This window comes from Aquarana catesbeiana, linkage group LG03 (genome assembly GCF_042186555.1).
Source record: "Aquarana catesbeiana isolate 2022-GZ linkage group LG03, ASM4218655v1, whole genome shotgun sequence".
Lineage (NCBI taxonomy): Eukaryota > Metazoa > Chordata > Amphibia > Anura > Ranidae > Aquarana > Aquarana catesbeiana.
Genome location: NC_133326.1, coordinates 17,235,157 through 17,258,506, shown reverse-complemented (window position 1 = coordinate 17,258,506; position 23,350 = coordinate 17,235,157). Strand labels below are relative to the sequence as shown.

At 46.1% G+C, this 23,350-nt stretch overlaps 1 protein-coding gene across 2 annotated transcripts in view; it reads left to right on the top strand.

Annotated features, from left to right (window-relative positions):
- LOC141131244 (gonadotropin-releasing hormone II receptor-like) overlaps positions 1-23,350 on the top strand; it is a 90,090-nt gene that overhangs the window by 4,331 nt on the left and 62,409 nt on the right. Inside the window, exon 2 of one of the 2 annotated variants that reach the window (XM_073618328.1) lies at positions 10,398-10,475. The exons of the other annotated variant lie outside the window; for it this stretch is intronic. The gene's annotated coding sequence lies outside the window, so the exon portion shown is untranslated. The remainder of the gene's footprint in view (positions 1-10,397; positions 10,476-23,350) is intronic. 2 annotated transcript variants of the gene reach the window in all.

The window sequence follows — 23,350 nt, the reverse complement described above, 5'->3', positions numbered from 1 at the left end:
AAAATGTTCCAAATCTAAAGTCCGTCTGATTTTTGACAGAAAAAGTCCGCTGAAGCCCACACATGGTCAGATTGTCTGATAGATTCGTTCCGTCGGACCAGTCCGGTAGAGAAGTCCGGTCGTGTGTACACGGCTTTAGATAAAGACATTGGGGAGTAGGGACCAGTGACGGCCCGTCCACCCAGTTGTGTGACAATAGCGACTTAATATTTTCTATTGTCTTCCTGATTCTCCTCCCAGCCAACCAGGAAACGAGACCCGATTGACCAAGAGGAGAAGGGATCATTTTGGCCACCGAGGAGGAGGAGAAGATGCAGGGGAAGGCACTGTGAAGCTGAGGAGGAGATGCAGGTGTGGGGCTGGTGGGCTGACAATCAAGCGTCGGGGGGTGCGACCGACCTACCAACCTGCTGTTTTGCCCAACCCCAAAATATGGAGCACCAGCCGCCACTGGTGGGGACCCCTTGGATTCATCAGAGGCAGAGTGGGACTGGGGGGATTCCCAGGAGGCCGAACTCCCTTTGGATGTTATTAAGTCTGATGGTGCAGGAAGGAAGAGGACCCTTGTACATGCAAAACTATATGGGGGGGGTGTGGGATGGATTTGCCCTCCCTTTGTTCCCGGGCTTTAGCCGCTGTCCAGGCTGGAGACCTCCCATGAGGGACCCAAAAAGGTTGCCAGAGTTTGCCTGTTTACAGAGGGTAGTCCAAAGAAGGGTTGCCCTCAATTGTCCCAGCAGATGATATGGAAATGGTGGAGACACACCATGACCATGATGTGATAATTACATCTGGGAATATCTAGGTGTGACCAAGCCTTGTAGAAATCAGCAGTTCCCAGAGTACTGGAGGCAATTCATGGATATTAAGAGCGAGTCAGGAAAGCTGGATGGAAAGGTCAGACCTGGTCCATTAATGTTTGGAGTCTTACTGGGGTCCTACTGGCAAGATGGTTCAGGGCCCAAATCCGAACTTCTACAGATAGGCTTGACTTTGAGTACTATAATTCTCACTGTTGAGTGGTGAGAGATAGTCAAAAGCCATTGCCGTGAGTGGAGCTTTGGTCCCTTAAATTGCAGAGGGGATCTCATTGTTCCCAAGACAAGAAGAATGTCTAGCTGTTGCTTTTCAAAGCCAGTGAAAGCTGTTATTGATTGAGACGTCATTCATTACACTGTTGAACTATGGGTCCCAGGCCTATATTGTATATGAAAGTCATTCATATGGACTAATGTTCCTGCTTAGTTGATGGCACTTTTAAGCAGGGCTTGTAAATTTTGTAGATAGTTGTTATGGTAGTTAGGCTGTATCTTTCTATATTTTTCCAGGGATCTGGAGAAACAAATGGAAAACATGTGGAGTTAACATGTGCTATAGTTATTGTTTATTGATTGTGGATCGTACTCAGACTCAGTTGGGCATTTGGTGGTCTGGCCATTAGGTGTCACCCTAAATATTGCATAAATTCTATGGACGTTAGCATACATTATACCTTGGGTTTGAAATGGTAAACCTTGACTTGTGCAGGATTATCTCTGTGGAGATAATGCTCCAACCCTAGTGACATAATGTAAATGTGTTGGTATCTTTGCTTTTTTTTAGGAGGACAACACTCAAGACTTGCACTGCCATTTTCTTTCTAATTACTAACCTTTATGATTAGATAGTGGTAGGGCTTTACCCAGTTAGGCTGTAAATATTCATGTATATAAGAGGCGCCTTGAAGAGACTTAGTGCCAGTTATCCATTTTTTGAATATATATTTTTTTGTATTTAAAACCTTGTACTTTGAATTTGCTTCAGTTTTATCATGTGGAATGCTGATTGTCTGAATATTTATGTGGTCGCAGGCCAATCCCTGAGGGAGGGTGCCCAGTAGATAACTGGGGGTACATACATATTTTGAGGCCTGGAGTAGAGGGGTTCTTGTCCAGGAGGAAAAGATCCTAGCCTGAAGGGCTGCTGCCCTTCTGGGCAGTCCAGCTGTGCTTCTACACTGGTTCATCGAAATCCCAGCTGCAGTAGCTGGGAGGCCTATTCTACTGAAGTTTGCTGGAGCCAATCGAGGGATTTGTCTGGGGATCTGGTCTAAAGAGCCCACAGGAGACATGCTTGGCTGATATTGGAAGGAGGCATCCAAGTATTCATGGACATTTGTAAGTACAGACCTGTGTGTGAGACCCCAGTGACTGTGTGCTGTTAGTATCCCTCTGGCACCAGTGTCAGCCTGTGCTAAAAGGTGGACATTCTCTATGGTGTCTATGAGAGGCTCATTCCATTATTTACTGCTACAAGGACTGAGCTAGGAAGCTTTGAGAAAGAGACAAGTGTCCTCAAGTTGCTATTTAATGCTACTGGAGTATCCCACAGTTACCCCCGCACCCATCCAAGTTCAAGTTTATTAAAGCATCAGAAAAAAGATACCCCTAGACTCATTATTGAGCGAGAAGAGTGGCTGAGACTGTGTGCCTGGCTTCAGATACACTAGCCTGGGAAGGAACCTTTGGGACCACTCAGCGCGCCCTTTCAGGGGTGAGCGCTACAGGAGTAATATGTCCATTGCTAACAGTTCTAACCATTTGTTAAAACCCAGCAGCCACGGGTAGTGTGACTGTCTGCTAGCAAGTTGTCCTAACCGAAGTATCGAAGTTAAAATAAACAGAAGGCAATGCTCTGAGATACGCAGCCTCCTCTGCAAGGGAATGGATGCTTAGGATTTAATGAGCGACCAGCATTCAGGGTCCCATTGACAATTCACAGCTGGAGAATATTTTGCAAAGTGTGACTGGTAATGACATGAGCAGTTGGTACAAGGAGACTAAAAGTGTTGTTCCTGCTGAGCCTCCCGGGAAAACGGGATGACTTAGAGGAGATGTGAACTGATTCCTAGCTGCACATCGTCTATTCTCTGAGCTTTATGTGGATTACAGAAAAAAAAAAAATCTATTTATAAAAAAATATTAGTAAATAAAGAAGGACAGAGGAACAAATCAATTCAGTGATTTGTTCCTCAGTGATAGACTATAATTAGCACACACTGGACATAAAACCTTTGGCATAGTAGATGTCCAAGGCCACCAGTGCAGGTAGCTATTGTCAATCCATTTCTCTCATGTCCTGTACGGTGGAGAATTACACATAGAGTTTAGACTTTTACATTAGGTAACAATTACATATGGCCAGCATTCCTAAAGGAAATAGTAGGCTCTGGAAGGCCTATTCGTGCAGGTGGTAAACCCTGTATGTTGGGAGTGCTCCTTATTCCAGCTGATTTGACGTCAAGTCATACAGATGGGCTTTGGTGTCTGTAGACATCTTTACAGTGACCCTACACTCACAGAGTAAAGCTGGCCATACATGGATCCCCAGACACATCCAGTCATTCAGCTCAGGTGTGTTATTGTGTACCCAAGCCACGTCCAATATTTCAGCTTCAGTGTATTCCTGTGCACCACAGCCACATCCAGTTTTCCAGCTCCAGTGTGTTCCTGTGCACTCCAGCTGCATCCAGACTTCCAGCTTCCATGTGCTTCCATGTGTTCCTGTGTGCCACAGCCACATCCAATCTTCCAGCTCCAAAGTGTTCCTGTGCACCCCAGACACAACCAGTCTTCCAGCTCCAGTGTGTTCCTGTGCACCCCAGACACAACCAGTCTTCCAGCTCCAGTGTGTTCCTGTGCACCCCAGATACAACCAGTCTTCCAGCTCCGGTGTGTTCCTGTGCACTCCAAATACAACCAGTCTTTCAGCTCCAGTGTGTTCCTGTGCACTCCAGACACAACCAGTCTTCCAGCTCCAAAGTGTTCCTGTGCACTCCAGACACAACCAGTCTTCCAGCTCCAGTGTGTTCCTGTGCACCCCAGACACAACCAGTCTTCCAGCTCCAGTGTATTCCTGTGAACACCAGACACAACCAGTCTTCCAGCTCCAGTGTATTCCTGTGAACCCCAGACACAACCAGTTTATCAGCTTCAGTGTGTTCCTGTGCACCCCAGACACAACCAGCCTTCCAGCTCCAAAGTGTTCCTGTGCACTCCAGACACAACCAGCCTTCCAGCTCCGGTGTGTTCCTGTACACTCCAGACACAACCAGTCTTCCAGCTCCAGTGTGTTCCTGTGCACTCCAGACACATCCAGTCTTCCAGCTCTAGTGTGTTCCTGTGCACCCCAGACACATCCAGTCTTCCAGCTCCAAAGTGTTCCTGTGCACTCCAGACACAACCAGTCTTCCAGCTCCAGTGTGTTCCTGTGCACTCCAGACACAACCAGTCTTCCAGCTCTAGTGTGTTCCTGTGCACCCCAGACACATCCAGTCTTCCAGCTCTAGTGTGCTCCTGTGCACTCCAGACACAACCAGTCTTCCAGCTCTAGTCAGTTCCTGTGCACCCCAGACACAACCAGTCTTCCAGCTCCAGTGTATTCCTGTGCACCCCAGACACAACCAGTCTTCTAGCTCTGGTGTATTCCTGTGCACCCCAGACACAACCAGTCTTCCAGCTCCAGTATGTTCCTGTGCACCCCAGACACAACCAGTCTTCCAGCTCCAGTGTATTCCTGTGCACCCCAGACACAACCAGTCTTCCAGCTCCAGTGTATTCCTGTGCACTCCAGACACAACCAATCTTCCAGCTCCAGTATGTTCCTGTGCACCCCAGACACAACCAGTCTTCCAGCTCCAAAGTGTTCCTGTGCACCCCAGACACAACCAGTCTTCCAGCTCCGGTGTGTTCCTGTGCACCCCAGACACAATCAGTCTTCCAGCTCCGGTGTATTCCTGTGCACCCCAGACACAACCAGTCTTCCAGCTCCGGTGTGTTCCTGTGCACCCCAGACACAATCAGTCTTCCAGCTCCAGTGTATTCCTGTGCACCCCAGACACAACCAGTCTTCTAGCTCTGGTGTATTCATGTGCACCCCAGACACAACCAGTCTTCTAGCTCTGGTGTATTCATGTGCACCCCAGACACAACCAGTCTTCCAGCTCCAAAGTGTTCCTGTGCACCCCAGACACAACCAGTCTTTCAGCTCCGGTGTGTTCCTGTGCACTCCAGACACAACCAATCTTCCAGCTCCAGTGTGTTCCAGCTCCAGTGTGTTCCTGTGCACCCCAGACACAACCAGTCTTCCAGCTCCAGTGTATTCCTGTGCACCCCAGACACAACCAGTCTTCCAGCTCTAAAGTGTTCCTGTGCACCCCAGACACAACCAGTCTTCCAGCTCCAGTGTGTTCCTGTGCACCCCAGACACAACCAGTCTTCCAGCTCCAAAGTGTTCCTGTGCACCCCAGACACAACCAGTCTTCCAGCTCCAGTGTGTTCCTGTGCACTTCAGCTATATCCAATCTTCCAGCTCCGGTGTGTTCCTGGAACCCCAGACACATCAAGCCTTCCACTACTTGTGTTTTCCCTGTGCATTGAAGCCGCCAACACCTTACCACTCCCTCCAGCACACATCAGGTGATTGACAGCCTCAGTATGTTTCCCTATGAGAGTGTGCAGAGGGGGGGGGGTGTCCTTTCCTGCCACTCTGTGGCTCTGTGCTCTGCATTGTGTGATGACAGATATACTCTGGATGGAACAGAAAGGGAGACACCTTTGGACAGCAGCGTTGTTAGTTTGGGGGGAGGGGAGTGTTAGATGGACTAACAGATTTAAATGGACTTGACTAACAAATTAAAGCTAAACTCCAGCTCAACTTTTTTTTTTTTTTTGGAATAATGATTTTGTGATAAAGGTTTTACATATGATAAGTAAATAAAAGCTGACCAATATAAGCACCCCTGTCAGTGGTGAATGGTTTATCTCAAGCCTGTAATTGACATACTTACTGGACAACTTGGAGGTTGTAAAAATGAATAGACCATTGAATAATGCTCTGATCACACTAGGCGTGATCTGATACAGCAAATGAGTAGATCAGGGGTAGTGTGTGTGAAAATAATTTGCACAGAAGTTGAAAAATAACAGACTTACTGGCCAGATCACCAGGTTAAAACAGAAGGGGGGGGGGGGGCGACGCATAGGTGAGCTGCAGCCTTTGTGCTGGGAGCTTAGCACAGAGACTGAACTGTCACCGACAGCTCCGGCACTTGTCCTAATGATCGGAAGCTGGGGGGGGAGGGACAAGTGCTCAATCACATGATCACTGTGAAGGCCCGTGAGAAGTGCATTTCATTGATAAAAGCTATGAATGGAGGAGGGGGGCTGAAAGGTTGAGCGTATGCCTATAACAGGTCCAGTCGATGGCAGGGGGTGGCCCGTCCATTGTGGGTGCACGGGCTCCGCCTCCTCTATCCACCCCCGCCGCCCTCCCTATTCATGTGCCCTGCCCTTTTCAGGACACTGGGCGCATGAATTCCTATAGCGGTGTTGGGCGGGGTGGGTGTTTTTTTTTAAGCCAGAGGCTCTAATAGGCTTCAGAATAGGGTGGGCTTGGGTCGCAGAGCATTGCGTCTGGAGCCCACCTAGTTGTTGTAAATATTTGCTGTTGCAACACTGATCCTTCTCCCGTCCAATCGGGAAGTTGGTCTGATACCCGTCACCCGATTGGCTGAAAGGACAGGCGATCCTATTGGACGCCTAGAAGGAGGTAGGGAGATGCACGGCGGAGGCGAGGAGGAGAAGACACAGGAGCCGCTGCCGGATGTCCGCCGATGCCCCGATCCCCGCCGCTACCCGATTTGTCTGCCGATGCCTGATCCCTGCCATTGCCCGATATGCCCGATCCGCGCCGCTGCCCGATGTGCCTGCCAATGCCTGATCCGCTCCCGCTGCCCGCCAATGCCTGATCCCCACTGCTTCCCGATGTGTCTGCCGATGCCCAATCCACGCCCGCTGTGCCCGCCGATGCCGCGGAGGGGGGGTGGTTGTTTGCCGCCCCACCCCCAAACAAAAACCACCAACCGCCACTGGTCGATGGTATTAACCCCTACCGCTGCAGGGGTATGGTGGGGGACCAGAAGATGGAAGATAAGAGAGCAGCCAGCAGCACAAGGGACACTTTTCATTCAATGTAAGCACTGTCCCTTGTGCTGATTAAAAAAAAAAACCTAAACTTAGGCTTTAAGGTTTATTTAACCTTCAGGCATTAAGGGTTTAAGTAGTTGTTTTAAATTTTTTCATAATTTTTCAAAAAACTGTGACAAAAAATTACAACTTCAAAAAACTCACCATGCCTCTTACTAAATACCTTTGGGTGTCTACTTTACAAAAAGGAATAATTTGGGGGGGGGGGGGGATTTGTACTTTCCTGACATTTGAGGGTCTTTATAACCAGTTCCTGACCTGCTCATGTCTTTTTACAGGGACAAAATGGCTCCTTTAAACACACAAATCCCTGTGCTGTCAGGGCAGAGGAGACATGTCGTTTGTTCCTACTAATTAGGAACGACGATATATATCTCCTCACCTAGTCAGTCCCATCCCCATACAGTTAGAACACACTGAGGGAACACACAGTTAACCCCGCGATCGCATCAGTGAGAGGCAGAACGGGGAGGTGCCTATGTAAACAAGGCATTTCCCTGTTCTGCCTAGCAACATGACAGAGATCTACTGCTCCCTGTCATCGGGAGCAGTGATCTCTGTCATGTTCTAGTGATCCCATCCCCCCCTACAGTTAGAATCACTCCCTAGGACACACATAACCCCTTGATCGCCCCCTAGTGTTAACCCCTTCCCTGCCAGTGACATTTATACAGTAATCAGTGCATATTTATAGCACTGATCGCTGTATAAATGTCAATGGTCCCAAAAATGTGTCAAATGTTGCAAAAATCGCAGATCACCGCCGTTACTATTAAAAAAATAATAATAATAAAAATGCCATAAAAATGGCAATAAATCTTTCCCATAGTTTGTAGACGCTATAACTTTTGCACAAACCAAACAATATACGCTCATTGCGATTCATTTTACCAAATATATGTAGAAGAATATATATTGGAATAAACTGATGAAGAAATTTGTATTTGTTTTTTTAATTTGGGGATATTTATTATAGCAAAAAAATGATATTTTTTTTTCATATTTTTTTATTGGATGTCTTTATAAAAATATAGATTTTTTTTTCAAAATTTACGCTTTTTTTTTGTTTATAGCGCAAAAAATAAAAACCGCAGAGGTGATCAAATACCACCAAAGGAAAACTCTATTTGTGGGGAAAAAAGGAAGCAAATTTCACTTGGGTACGGCGTTGCACGACCGCGCAATTGTCAGTTAAAATGATGCAGTGCTCTGCGTCGCTTTAATCATTTTTTAATTGTAAAAAGTGCTCTGGTCAGGAAAGGGGTAAAATCTTCCGTGGCTGAAGTGGTTAAGAAATTAAATCGGCCGTCAGTACTGAATGATCAATTTTCAGATATATATCCCATTGTTTGTGGACTCTATAACTTTCACACCAACTAAATAATGTACACTGATTTGGGTTATTTTTATCAAAGAAATGTAGCAGAATACAATTTGGCTACATTTATGAAGAAAGATTATTCATTTTCAAAATGTTATAACTGAAACTTAGAAAAACATGTTTTTTAATTTTTTTTTCATTTATATAGCAAAAAAAAAATATATAAAAAAAATCCCACAATGGTGATTTAATACCACCAAAAGAAAGCTCTATAAAAATAAATAAATAAATAAATAAAATGTATTATTTTATTATTATTATTTATATTTATTAATATTTAATATTTATATATTATTATTATTATTATTATTATTATTATTATTATTATTATTATTTTATTATTATTAATTAAAAATGTTTTAAAAAATTATAAAAATTGTATTTGGGCACAGTGTTGAAGTATTTTTTTTAGGTGACATTGTGACAGTGATTAAAAGTAATTATTAATATTTCTTTATTAAGCAGCAGTAAATGTGACTTTCACCCAGGGCTTTTTTCTCAGAGAATAGGTGCAGGAACTCCCCTCTGCCAAGACTCCCCTTGTCTCCGCCCCCTACCCACCTCTGAGCACCTTCCCTTGTCTCCGCCCCCTACCCACCTCTGAGCACCTTCCCTTGTCTCCGCCCCCTACCCACCTCTGAGCACCTTCCCTTGTCTCCGCCACCTAACCACCTCTGAGCACCTTCCCTTGTCTCCGCCCCCTACCCACCTCTGAGCACCTTCCCTTGTCTCCGCCACCTAACCACCTCTGAGCACCTTCCCTTGTCTCCGCCACCTAACCACCTCTGAGCACCTTCCCTTGTCTCCGCCCCCTACCCACCTCTGAGCAACCTCCCTTGTCTCCGCCCCCTACCCACCTCTGAGCACCTTCCCTTGTCTCCACCCCCTACTCACCTCACAGCACCACCTCTTTTAAAGAAAACAGAACCAAGTATAATTTTGTGGTGATAAGTAATCTGTATGGAATTTGGTAATTATAATAAGATAAGGAATAACATGGATCCCCACACAGCCCGCGACTATAGCCCCCCAAAGCAAAAACAGATCCCCCGCAATAATAGACACCCCCAACAATAATAGAACCCCCAGCAACAAGAGAAAAAAATATTGTTTTTTTTGTTCAAAATTGTCTGTCTTTTTTTTTGTTCATAGCGAGAAAAAAAAACAAAAACGCAGAGGTGATCAAATAGCAACAAAAAGAAAGCTCTATTTGTGGGAAAAAAGGACGTCAATTTCAGGAGCGCTTTTAACCCCCGCTAGCGGCCGAAAAAAGCGCTGCTTTGTGGGAAAAAAAGAGGACGTAAATGTTATTTGGGTACAGCGTTGCACGACCGTGTAATTGTCAGTTAGAGCACTTTCACACTGGGGCGTTGGGGGGCATTGGCGGTATAGCGCCGCTACTTGTAGCGGCGCTTTACTGACATTTTAGCGGCGCTTTTAATCCCCCCGCTAGCGGGCGAAAAAAGGGTCAACCGCTAGTGGCCAAATACCGCCGCTAAAACGACGGTAAAGCGCCGCCCCAGTGTGAAAGGGACCTTAGGAGTGATGTATTCACCACTCCTAAAGCGCCTCAAAGATGCTGCTCGCAGGACTTTTATTTATGGCGTCCTGCCAGCGCACCGCTCCAGTGTGAAAGCACTCGGGCTTTCACACTGGAGAGACAGGAGAGGCACTTTACAGGCGCTTTGCAGGTGTTATTTTTAGGGTATAGCGCCTGTAAAGCGCCTCAGTGTGAAAGTAGCCTTAAAGTAACGCAGTGCTGTATGTCAAAAAATTGCCTGGTCATGAAGGGGGGGGGTAAATCTTCTGGAGGTCAAGTGGTTAATAGACATAAGAATTTCTTACGTCTATTACCAAGAGTGAAATGAACAGGCTCAGCACCTGATAATGTGCAGTGGAAGTCGGTTCAGGTGGAGAGCGTCCTCAAGCGGAGATTTCTTTTTTTTTTCTTGGTGTCGCTTTTAACTTCCTCCGGGCTCTTTCTCTTGCAGAACGCACGTGAGCGACCATGCTGATGACAAGCAAGCGGACACGGATTACACGCCTGGAAACGCCAGATCTTCGATTCGGTGAGACGACCTGCGGTGTGCTGGAAGCAGATGGCTCCCGACTGCTTTTCATTATCTCAGCGTCAGTTTAAAGAGCGGTTTCTGCTCAGCGTTCTGTTCTGCAAGAATGTCATAAATATTAAGGATGATATTGTGACAGCGCGGTCCCCCCGAGAGGACCGAGTCATTATGTTCTGCTGGTGTTAAATGCCGCAGACCAGGCAAGACACAGGAGGAGGAATTCTACACTGCAAAAATGATCCTAGAAAAGCACCTTCACCAAGGGGAGGGGGGCGGGCTCATATATTAACCCTTCATAACCAAGGTCAAAACAAACCTTAAAGGGTAACTCCACTTTTGTGGGGAAAAAACATTAAAATAAAAACATTATAGCATATACAATTGCTACACAAGTCATTATTAACTACTTGCCGCCCGCGCTATATATCCGAAAGATGGCGGCAGCGCAGGCCTTAATTGCTGGGAGGGCATCCATGGACGTCCTCTCGAGCAAGCGCTGTCTGCGCGACCCTTGCTGGTCACGCGCGGCGCGCTCTGTGATCATCGGGTCTACGAGAGTCGGCTGATCACAGAACTGAGTAAGGGGTGGATGCCGTCCCTTTACCACGTGATCAGCTGTCAGCCAATGACGGCTGATCACGTAATCTAAACAGAAACTCGGTAAGCTGTCAGCGTGAGGGGGGAAAAAAGCCAATCGCTGCTTCTGTCAGAGGGACATCGGCCCCTCACTCAGAAAGCCATGGCTGTGCCCACCAGTGTCACCTGGCAGTGCCCACTGTGCCACCTACCAGTGCCACCTATCAGTACCCACCAGTGCCACCTACCAGTGCCCACAGTGCCACCTATCAGTACCCACCAGTGCCACCTACCAATGCCCACAGTGCCACCCATCAATGCCCACCAGTACTGCCAATCAATATCCATCAGTGTCTAATAATCACTGCCACAGATCAGTGCTGCCTATCAGTGTCACCTACCAGTGCCCATCAGTGATCATCAGTGCCCATCAGTGCCACCTATCAGTGCCACCCATCAGAGCCATCTCTCAGTGCCACCTATCAGTGCCACCCATCAGAGCCATCTCTCAGTGCCACCTATCAGCGCCGCCTCATCGGTGCTTATCAGTGCCACCTATCAGTGCCCATTAGTGCCACCTTATCAGTGCCACCTATCAGTGCTCATCAGTGCAGCCTCATCAGCGCACATCAGTGAAGGAGAAAAATTGCCTGTTTTCAAAATTTTATAACAAACTATGAAACAGTTTTGTTTTTTTAAAAAAAATGTTGGTCCCTTTTTGTTTTATTTAGCTAAAAATAAAAATAACAGCAGCAAATGTCTGTGTGAAAAAAATGATAAAAATTTAATTTGGGTACAGTGTAGCATGACTGAGTAATTGTCATTCAAAGAGTGACAGCGCTAAAAGCTGAAAATTGGTCTGGGCAGGAAGGGGGTTTAAGTGCCCAGTAAGCAAGTGGTTAAAAATGACCTTTCCGTTTCAATGTGCAGCGCTGTAGTTTTCAGTACAATGCAATACGGCAACCTGGAGGCTTTCTGTATGCAGAATACAAGCCCCCCCAGATATGTAATTTCCTGCTTCTGTGATTGGCTCACAAATTTTCCCAGAAGTCTGTGCTAAGATACAAGTTAGATTTTTGACATCCCCTGCAACAAAAAAAAAAATATTTTTGGTGAGATACTCTCAAAAGGAAATCATGTCTAAAGGAATGCTGACCCTGGCACTTACCTCATTACAGCCCTGCAGGTGCAGCAGCTGATTGATGTTGATAATATCATTCCCATTCACATTTTCTCTGCACATGGACACAGAGAAACAAACTCTGCACATGGAGAAACAGCAATTTCTTCAAAATAACAAAACGTGGGAATCTGCAACAAAGTTTAAAATCCTTGCAATGTACAGAGATCACCCAGAGGGGAACATTTTTTTTCTCAACAAAAGTGGGGTTATTCTTTAATGTCCAATTTTACAACTCCGACATCCGTTTGTAAAACTATACATATCGTTACAACCAGTGGCAGCCGGTGTTTTTTTTTTGGGGGGGGGGGGGGGCAAGTCACCAACCTACCCCACCGCTGTTTGTTGGTCGGTCCACTTACCCCATCGGCAGCAGCGGGTGGCAGGCAGCAGGCAGCGTGGTGCAGTTGCTCTGTGTCCTCTCCTCCATCTCGGCTTCCAGCTCCTCCCCTCCTCAACTTAGGCATCCAATAGGATCGCCTATTCTTTCAGCCAACCGGGTGACCGGTGTCAAAACCAGCTTCCTGATTGGCCAGGAGGAGGATCAGTGTTACAACAGTGAATATTCATTCGCTGTTGTAACACACCTAGGTGGGCTCGGAGCGCACTTTCTGCGACCCGAGCCCACCCTCTATTGAAGCCTATTAGAGCCTAAAGAAACAGCCCCTCTGCATTGGAATCCAATGCGCCGGTGTCCTGAAAGGGTTCGGAGGCATGGATGGGGGGGGGCGGCGATGGACGGGGGGGCGGCGATGGATGGGGGGGGCCCTTAATCGATGGGCCGCCCCTGGTTACAACTACCTAATGCATGCAGGTGTATTTTTCTGGACAGATTGGGTTTTAATTTAGTGGTATATGTAACGGATATCTCCTGATTTTGTTTTGTTTATTACAGAAAAAACTGGCTCAAAATAGTACAAAATTATACATTTTTTAAATTTAGATGTCTATTTTTACACCATTACTGTGGCTCATCACCTGCAAAATAAATGATACTACTCCTGCCGATTGAGGTGATAACACACATGTATGTGATATTTGTTCTTGTATCCGTAGTAGGACCCAGACACAATAGTACACATTTGGTTTTGTTTTTTTCCTACTTAAAATGCACTGATCCTAACACCCTGACACCCAGGGCCGCTAATAAGGCAGCACAGCTGACCCTCCTGGTCCGGGGGCCCCATCAGTTCAAAGGGGGGGCCTGGGCACCTGTGAGCAGGAGGGATGGCTGTATTGCTTTATTGCTCCTCTTCCAGTTCCCCCTGCAGCCCTGCTGGCTTCCTCTCCTCTCCCTCCCTCTGTATCCATTCAAGTATCTGTGCCCTCACTCCCTGCTCCGGGTCCCCCCTGTGTGCCCCCCCCCCCCCCGTCACAGTGCTGCCAGCTTCTCTCACCTCCTCTTCCACCGGCAGCTGCTTAGGGCACACAGGGGAATCGGTTTCAGGATTGGGGGGGGGGGGGGGGGGGCGTAGATATGTCCTATTTACCAGCCCCAGAGAGCAAAATCACTCTCACGTCTGCATAAAAAATATCAGCATCCAGGTTTTATTGCCAAAGCTTAATTGAACAAGCTGAGATTAGAAGCTGATTGGTTTCTCTGCAGAAGTGTGACTGATTTAGCACTCTCCAGCTTTAGTAAATAAACCCCAATGAGCGATCGGTACCGATCACTCACTGCGTTCATTCGTAAATGAATGAACTCCCTGCCAACCAGGTCTCAGGACCCGCTTCCTGATTGGCCGGGAGGAGAAACAGGAAGACATTAGTGAATGGTAATTGTCACACAACTGGGTGGGCTCCATCCACTGCGCCTCAAGCCCACCCTTTTTGAAGCCAATTCCAAACATTGGAATCCATGCGTCCGGAACTCTACATGTAGATTAGGTGCTGGGGTCCAGACCTTCTTAAGGGGGTTTTCTCTTCCCCTTGTTTTTTGGACCATCCAGTCCATTCTCATATGGTCACCTATTTTTGAACCAGCCAACATGCCTGCCTCAGTTGCCTCCCTCTGATGACCACAGATCCTCTGTGGGACTTGGAGCCCATTTCAGGCTGAGACTTAAACAGTATGCACCACCAGCTATCTCTGCTGGTCTGGACACCTGGTCATGTCCACTTTGCGATTGCTTCCACCTTCCTATCCCCTGAAGAAGACTTTGTATAAGTTGAAACGCGTTGGGTTGATTTGGTGGCTATGCAATTCATTTTAATCTTTCATAAAATGTATCCCTGCTCCCTGTGAGGTTAGCAGGAAATATTTTACAGAATAGCACGTGAATTGTATAGATCAGCTACTTTTTAATTCATTGTTCAATAAAGATTTTCTATTTTGTTTATATATATATTTCTATTGTGCGATTTCTATTGCTGCAACAAAGTCCCATGGGAGATATATTTTCAATAATTTAATAGGGATGGAGCGGCTGCCTTACCCATGATATAATTGCTACTCCTTGCTTGCATGTAGATTAGGGGCCGGGCGCATGGATTAGGGGGGCGGCGTCCCTGTGCCCCCTGCATGAGCGGGCCGCCACTGGCCATCTCCCTTGGTGTGTTTGCTTGAAAAGGCATCTGATGAAGAACACATAATTTTTTTATAAAAATCTATAGGTTTATTCTCACCGTAGAAAACAAACAAGATGTGCAATTCTTCTTAATGCTGCAAGGAGTATTAAGTCATTAAAATAACCCCCAGAATCGCAGTCATACAGTGCCAGGGATTGTTGTCTTGCAACATGAAAAATTCCATTCAACAAATCCCGTAATTGATGCCCAGATCTCCTGGGTTCTCATACGGCACCACACCGTATTCTGGCATTCTGCACTCTCTTTGAACCCTATGAGCATCGTTCATTACACAGCTGTGTCCATGCTTTATCATAAGGAAGTGCAACAATTTTCGATTAAACTGTTTCAGGTGAATCACTGACTCCAGAGGAGATAACATGGGTCCCATAATGGGTTGCTGAGACAGTTTGCGTCCATTAGGAATTAGGCAAGATTATTCGTCTGTAGACCTATGTGGTCTATTTATACGAACAGCGAGTGTCTAACAACGGCTGCTAAACAAACTATCGCCCACTCCTGGAAATCTTCCAAGCTGAACCTGGTTGAGGTTAAAAATAGAGTAACGTTGGCTATGGTCCATGCCAAGGTCGAGGTTGTTCTTTGTGATAATGTTACATGATTCACTAGGATTTGGCAGGCTTGGGTAGATCATTTTCTCCCCACCACATTTTGACTCTACTCCCATGTTGATGACCCCTCGTCACTTGAAGTTGCACCGTCAACCCTGCAAGTCTTTAAACTCTTGGAGGGGATGATAAGGGACTATATACAAGATTTTAGTAATGAAAACGGTATCATTAGCAGTAATCAGCATGGATTCATGAAGAATCGTTCTTGCCAAACCAATCTATTAACCCTCTATGAGAAGGTGAGTTGCCACCTAGATAAAGGAAGGCCCGTAGACGTGGTGTATCTGGATTTTGCAAAAGCATTTGACACAGTTCACCACAAACGATTACTGTACAAAGTAAGGTGCGTTGGCATGGACCATAGGGTGAGTACATGGATTGAAAACTGGCTACAAGGGCGAGTTCAGGGGGTGGTGATAAACGGGAAATACTCGGGATGGTCTGGTGTGGAAAGTGGGGTCCCCCAGGGTTCCGTCCCGGGACCAATCCTGTTTACTTTATTCAGAAACGACCTGGAGGTTGGGATAAACAGTTCAATCTCAGTATTTGCGGACGATACAAATTTAAGCAGGACAATAAATTCTGCGCAGGATGTGGAAACCTTACAAAAAGATCTGAACAAATTAATGGGGTGGGCAACTACATGGCAGATGAGGTTTAATGTAGAAAAATGTAAAATAATGCATTTGGGTGGCAAAAATATGAATGCAATCTATACACTGGGGGGAGAACCTCTGGGGGAATCTAGGATAGAAAAGGACCTGGGGGTCCTAGTAGATGATAGGCTCAGCAATGGCATGCAATGCCAAGCTGCTGCCAACAAAGCAAACGGAATATTGGCATGCATTAAAAAGGGGATTAACGCAAGAGATAAAACGATAATTCTCCCGCCCTACAAGACTCTGGTCCGGCCGCACCTGGAGTATGCCGTCCAGTTCTGGGCACCAGTCCTCAGGAGAGATGTACTGGAACTGGAGAGAGTCCAGAGAAGGGCAACAAAGTTAATAAAGGGTCTGGAGGATCTCAGCTATGGGGAAAGACTGCAAGCATTGAACTTATTGAAATTACGAATCTATTGCGCTTAGGCTGAAATAAAGGTCCTAACAGATAGCAGCTAGCATAATATTGTTGGCGACAATAAACAGTAGTATGTGGTAAGGGGGCAGCGCTGCACCCTTACCACATTGAACTTATTCTCTCTGGAGAGGAGACGCTTGAGAGGCAGTGGCGGCTGGTGGGTTCTTCTTTGGGTGAGGCAGCAAACAAACAACACCCCCCCCCCCCGATGGCGTGGCACAGCACCCCACCCCCATGGGTGGGGTGGTCCACTCGTGTAGCAGGGCTGTGGTGTCCTCTCCTAGAGTGAGGGCAGCGGCCGCATCAGTTCCGGTGTCCGCTCCTCCAGCTTCCTCCGCCGTGTCTTCCGCCAAAGCGCTAGGCATCCAATAGGATCTCCTGGCGCTTTGGTCAATCAGGAAACAGGTCTCCCAGACCTGCCTCCTGATTGGCGGGGAGGAACTGTGTGATAATAGTGAGAATGCATTCGCTATGGTCACACAACTGGGTGGGCTTGGAGCGCAATGATCTGTGCTCCAAGCTCAACCTTTTTTGGAGCCTATTAGAGCCTCTGGCTCTAATCAGGTGTTTCAAAAAAAACACCCTGCCGCACTGGAATCCATGGTAAGGCTCCACTGATATGTAGGTCAGGGGGCCGGATGCATGGATAGGTGAGGCGGCGCCCGTGCGCCCTCTATGGCCGGCCCGCCACTGTTGAGAGGGGATATGATATCAATGTACAAAAAAACTTTTCAGTGAAAGGGAATTTAAGAAGACTCAGGGCCATTCAGTAAAATTAGAAGAAAAGCAGTTTAACCTTAAACTGCGTAGAGGGTTCTTTACTGTAAGAGCGGTAAGGATGTGGAATTCTCTTCCACAAGCAGTGATATCAGCGGGGGGGCATCAATAATTTCATAAAACGATTGGATGGGCACCTTAATGACTACAACATACAGGGATATACAATGTAATATTAACCCCTTCACGCCGACCGTACGCAAATTTGCGTTCACGGCATGAAGGGGTTATACAGGGGTGATGCCTGCAGCTGCACCGGGAGACCTGATCCACGATCCGGGACTTCCGCTGGCTAGGGTGAGACTGGAACAAAGTGGGAAACGGTTTTGATTGAGTCTCCTATGTGAAAATCCTGGAAGCGAAACCACGACGTCACTGCCGGTTTAAAAAAAAATGACAATATTCAGAATCGCAGTTTTTTGGCGATCTGAATACTTTTAAGTGCAAAGGAGGGATATGGGGGTCTTTTAGACCCCCGATTCCTCCATAAAGAGGACCTGTTACCACCTATTACTGTCACAAGGAATGTGTACATTCCTTGTGACAGCAATAAAAGTGATCAAATTTTTTTTTTTAAACGGGCAATGTAAAAAAAATAAACATAAATAAAATAAATAAGAAAAAAAAATAAAATTTTTAAAGCGCCCCCGTCCCGGCATGCTCGGGCAGCAAAGAAAACGCATACGTAAGTCGTGCCCGCAAATGTAAACGATGTTTGGGTGGTAACGGTGTATGGAAGTAAACAAGTGGCTGAAGAGCTGGTGTAGTAAGGAGGGGTTTGGGTTCCTGGAGGACTGGGCCGACTTCTCAGTCGGTAACCGGTACTATAGAAGGGACGGACTGCACCTAAATGAGGAGGGTGCAGATCTGCTGAAAATGAAGATGGCCAAAAAGTTAGAGGGGTTTTTAAACTAGGCGATGGGGGGGAGGGTCCAGAGACAGTGATAGCCAGCGCGGAAGATATTCCAGAGGGTATTATTGGGGGCATTAGTGGTAGGTTAACCAAAGCACAAAAACACAAGGTGAGTATAGTAACAAGTCCTAGTTGCAATTTTGAAACACCCAATACGAGGACAATATGCGACCGGTCTAAACTATGTGGCATGTTCACCAATGCCAGGAGCATGGCGGACAAGATGGGTGAACTAGAGATACTGTTGTCCAAGGAGGATTTGGATTTTGTGGGAATTTCAGAGACCTGGTTCAACAGCTCTCATGATTGGCTGGCAAACATTCAAGGGTATACCCTATACCGCAAGGATAGAGAGGGTAAAAAAGGGGAGGGGTATGCCTATATATCAAGAATAATGTACAAGCGAATGTGAGAGATGACATCACTGAGAGAGCTAGAGAGGAGGTGGAATCCTTATGGGTAGAGCTCCAAAGGGATGAAGCTAAGGGGAAAATAATACTGGGAGTATGCTATAGGCCCCCTAACCTGAGGGAGGAAGTGGAGACGGATCTACAATCACAAATTGGATTAACAGCAAGGATGGGAAGTGTTATCATAATGGGGGATTTTAATTATCCAGACATAGACTGGGCGGAGGGAACCGCGCATTCATTTAAGGCTCGCCAGTTCCTTAATGTCTTGCAGGACAATTTTATGGGTCAGATGGTAGACGCACCAACTAGAAATAAAACATTACTGGATCTACTGATTACCAACAATACAGACCTGATCACAGATGTGGAAATACGGGGCAATTTAGGTAACAGCGATCACAGGTCAATTAGTTTCAGTATAAATCACACAAATAGGAAACATGAAGGGAACACAAAGACACTGAATTTCAAAAGAGCCAACTTCCCTAAACTACAAACCTTGCTAAAAGGCATAAATTGGGATAAAATATTAGGAACAAAGAATACGGAGGAGAGATGGGTTTGCTTTAAGAGCATATTAAATAAGGGCATTTGCCAATGTATCCCATTGGGTAATAAATTTAAAAGAGCGAACAAAAATCCTGGATGGCTTAACTCCAATGTAAAAATGCATATAAAAGCAAAGGAGAAGGCCTTCAAAAAATACAAGGTTGAGGGATCATCCTCAGCATTCAGACTTTATAAAGAATGCAATAAGAAATGTAAGGGTGCAATTAGGACGGCTAACATAGAACATGAAAGACACATAGCGGAGGAGAGCAAAAAAAATCCCAAGAAATTCTTTAAGTATGTAAACAGTAAAAAAGGGAGGACAGACCATATTGGCCCCATAAAGAATGAGGAAGGACATCTGGTTACAAAGGATGGGGAGATGGCAAAGGTATTGAATTTATTCTTCTCCTCAGTCTTCACGAGTGAATCGGGGGGCTTCAGTAACCAAAACTGCAGTGTTTATCCTCATGACACAACACAGGAAGCACCTCCATGGTTAACAGAGGACGGAATTAAAATTAGACTTGAGAAACTTAACATTAATAAATCACCGGGACCAGATGGCTTGCATCCGAGGGTACTTAGGGAACTCAGTCAGGTGATTGCCAGACCGTTGTTCCTAATTTTTACAGACAGTCTATTGACTGGAATGGTACCAGCTGATTGGAGAAAAGCCAATGTAGCACCAATATTTAAAAAGGGCCCAAAAAACATCCCTGGGAATTACAGACCAGTTAGCCTAACATCAATAGTATGTAAACTCTTGGAGGGGATGATAAGGGACTATATACAAGATTTTAGTAATAAGAACGATATCATTAGCAGTAATCAGCATGGATTCATGAAGAATCGTTCTTGCCAAACCAATCTATTAACCTTCTATGAGAAGGTGAGTTGCCATCTAGATAAAGGAAGGCCCGTAGACGTGGTGTATCTGGATTTTGCAAAAGCATTTGACACAGTTCCCCATAAATGTTTACTGTACAAAATAAGGTCCGTTGGCATGGACCATAGGGTGAGTACATGGATTGAAAACTGGCTACAAGGGCGTGTTCAGAGGGTGGTGATAAATGGGGAGTACTCGGAATGGTCAGGGGTGGGTAGTGGGGTTCCCCAGGGTTCTGTGCTGAGACCAATCCTATTTAATTTGTTTATAAACGACCTGGAGGATGGGATAAACAGTTCAATCTCTGTATTTGCAGACGATACTAAGCTAAGCAGGGCAATAACTTCCCCGCAGGATGTGGAAACCTTGCAAAAAGAACAAATTAATGGGGTGGGCGACTACATGGCAAATGAGGTTCAATGTAGAAAAATGTAAAATAATGCATTTGGGTGGCAAAAATATGAATGCAATCTATACACTGGGGGGAGAACCTCTGGGGGAATCTAGGATGGAAAAGGACCTGGGGGTCCTAGTAGATGATAGGCTCAGCAATGGCATGCAATGCCAAGCTGCTGCTAATAAAGCAAACAGAATATTGGCATTAAAAGGGGGATCAACTCCAGAGATAAAACGATAATTCTCCCGCTCTACAAGACTCTGGTCCGGCTGCACCTGGAGTATGCTGTCCAGTTCTGGGCACCAGTCCTCAGGAGAGATGTACTGGAACTGGAGAGAGTCCAGAGAAGGGCAACAAAGTTAATAAAGGGTCTGGAGGATCTCAGCTATGGGGAAAGACTGCAAGCATTGAACTTATTGAAATTACGAATCTATTGCGCTTAGGCTGAAATAAAGGTCCTAACAGATAGCAGCTAGTATAATATTGTTGGCGACAATAAACAGTAGTATGTGGTAAGGGGGCAGTGCTGCCCCCTTACCACATTGAACTTATTCTCTCTGGAGAGGAGACGCTTGAGAGGCAGTGGTGGCTGGTGGGTTCTTCTTTGGGGAGGCAGCAAACAAACAACACCCCCCCCGATGACGTGGCACAGCACCCCACCCCCCCCCGCGGGTGGTCCACTCGTGTAGTGGGGCTGTGGTGTCCTCTCCTAGAGTGCGGGCAGCGGCCGCATCGGTTCCGGTGTCCGCTCCTCCAGCTTCCTCCACCGTGTCTTCCACCAAAGCGCTAGGCATCCAATAGGATCTCCTGGCGCTTTGGTCAATCAGGAAACAGGTCCCCCAGACCTGCCTCCTGATTGGCGGGGAGGAACTGTGTGATAATAGTAAGAATGCATTCGCTATGGTCACACAACTGGGTGGGCTCGGAGCGCAATGCTCTGCGCTCCAAGCTCAACCTTTTTTGGAGCCTATTAGAGCCTCTGGCTCTAATCAGGTGTTTCAAAAAAAACACCCTGCCGCACTGGAATCCATGGTAAGGCTCCACTGATATGTAGGTCAGGGGGCCGGATGCATGGATAGGTGAGGCGGCGCCCATGCGCCCTCTATGGCCGGCCCGCCACTGTTGAGAGGGGATATGATATCAATGTACAAATATCATACTGGTGGCCCTAGCATAGGGAAAAAACTTTTCAGTGAAAGGGAATTTAAGAAGACTCAGGGCCATTCAGTAAAATTAGAAGAAAAGCAGTTTAACCTTAAACTGCGTAGAGGGTTCTTTACTGTAAGAGCGGTAAGGATGTGGAATTCTCTTCCACAAGCAGTGGGGGGCATCAATAATTTCAAAAAACGATTGGATGGGCACCTTAATGACTACAACATACAGGGATATACAATGTAATATTAACCCCTTCACGCCGACCGTATGCAAATTTGCGTTCACGACATGAAGGGGTTATACAGGGGTGATGCCTGCAGCTGCACCGGGAGACCTGATCCACGATCCGTGACTTCCGCCGGCTAGGGTGAGACTGGAACAAAGTCGGAAACGGTTTTGATTGAGTCTCCTATGTGAAAATCCTGGAAGCGACACCACGACGTCACTGCCGGTTTAAAAAAAAATGACAGTATTCAGAATCGCAGTTTTTTGGCGATCTGAATACTTTTAAGTGCAAAGGAGGGATATGGGGTCTTTTAGACCCCCGATCCCTCCATAAAGAGGACCTGTCACCCCCTATTACTGTCACAAGGGATGTTTACATTCCTTGTGACCGCAATAAAAGTGATCAGATTTTTTTTTTTTAAACGGACAATGTAAAAAAAATAAACATAAATAAAATAAATAAGAAAAAAAATAATCATTTTAAAGCGCCCCCGTCCCCGCATGCTCGGGCAGCAAAGAAAATGCATACGTAAGTCATGCCCGCAAATGTAAACGGTGTTCAAATCACACATGTGAGGTATCGCCATGATCGTCAGAGTGAGAGCAATAATTCTAGCAAAGTTCCTCCTCTGTAACTCAAACCTGTTAACCTGATAGAAATGCAGCACCAAACTTGCAAGGAACCGCCACCATGCTTCACGGTTGCCTGCAGACACTCATTATTTTGCCACTTTCCAGCCCTTCCCCCAACAAAATGCCTCCTGCTACAGCCAAATATTTAACATTTTGACTCCTCAGTCCAGAGCACCTGCGGCCATTATTCTGCACCGCAGTTCCTATGTTTTCCTGCATAGTTGAGTCGCTTAGCCTTGTTTCCACGTCCTATGGGTGTCCATTTAATTTTCTATTTCGTTAATTTATAAAAAATAAACTGTAAAGACTTCTTTTTCTGAAATGGTTCCTAAATTACAGCAATTTTTCCACACCTGCCTGAAACTTTTTGCACAATACTTTATATATTGTATAATGTTTGACCGGACCCATCACGCCTTGGCAAATAGAAGGAGAAGAAGTGACAGGTTTTATCTTCCTAGGCTGCAAGATCACGGCACACAGTAACTTTAGCCATGAAATTAAGAGACGCTTGCTTCTTGGGAGGAAAGCAATGGCAAACCTAGACAACATTGTAAAAAGCAGGGAAATCACCCTACCGACAAAGTGCCGTATAGTCAAAGCTATGGTATTCCCAGTAGTAACATATGGCTGTGAAAGTTGGACCATGAGGAAAGCTGGACGCCGAAGAATTTATGCTTTTGAACTATGGTGTTGGAGAAGACTCTTGAAAGTCCCTTGGGTGGCAAGAAGATCAAACCAGTCAATCCTGAAGGAAATCAACCCTGAATATTCACTGAAAGGACAGATCCTGAAGCTTGAACTCAAATACTTTGGCCACCTAATGCAAAGAGAGGACTCATTGGAATAGACCCTGATGCTGGGAAACATGATAGGAAAAAGAAGAAGAGG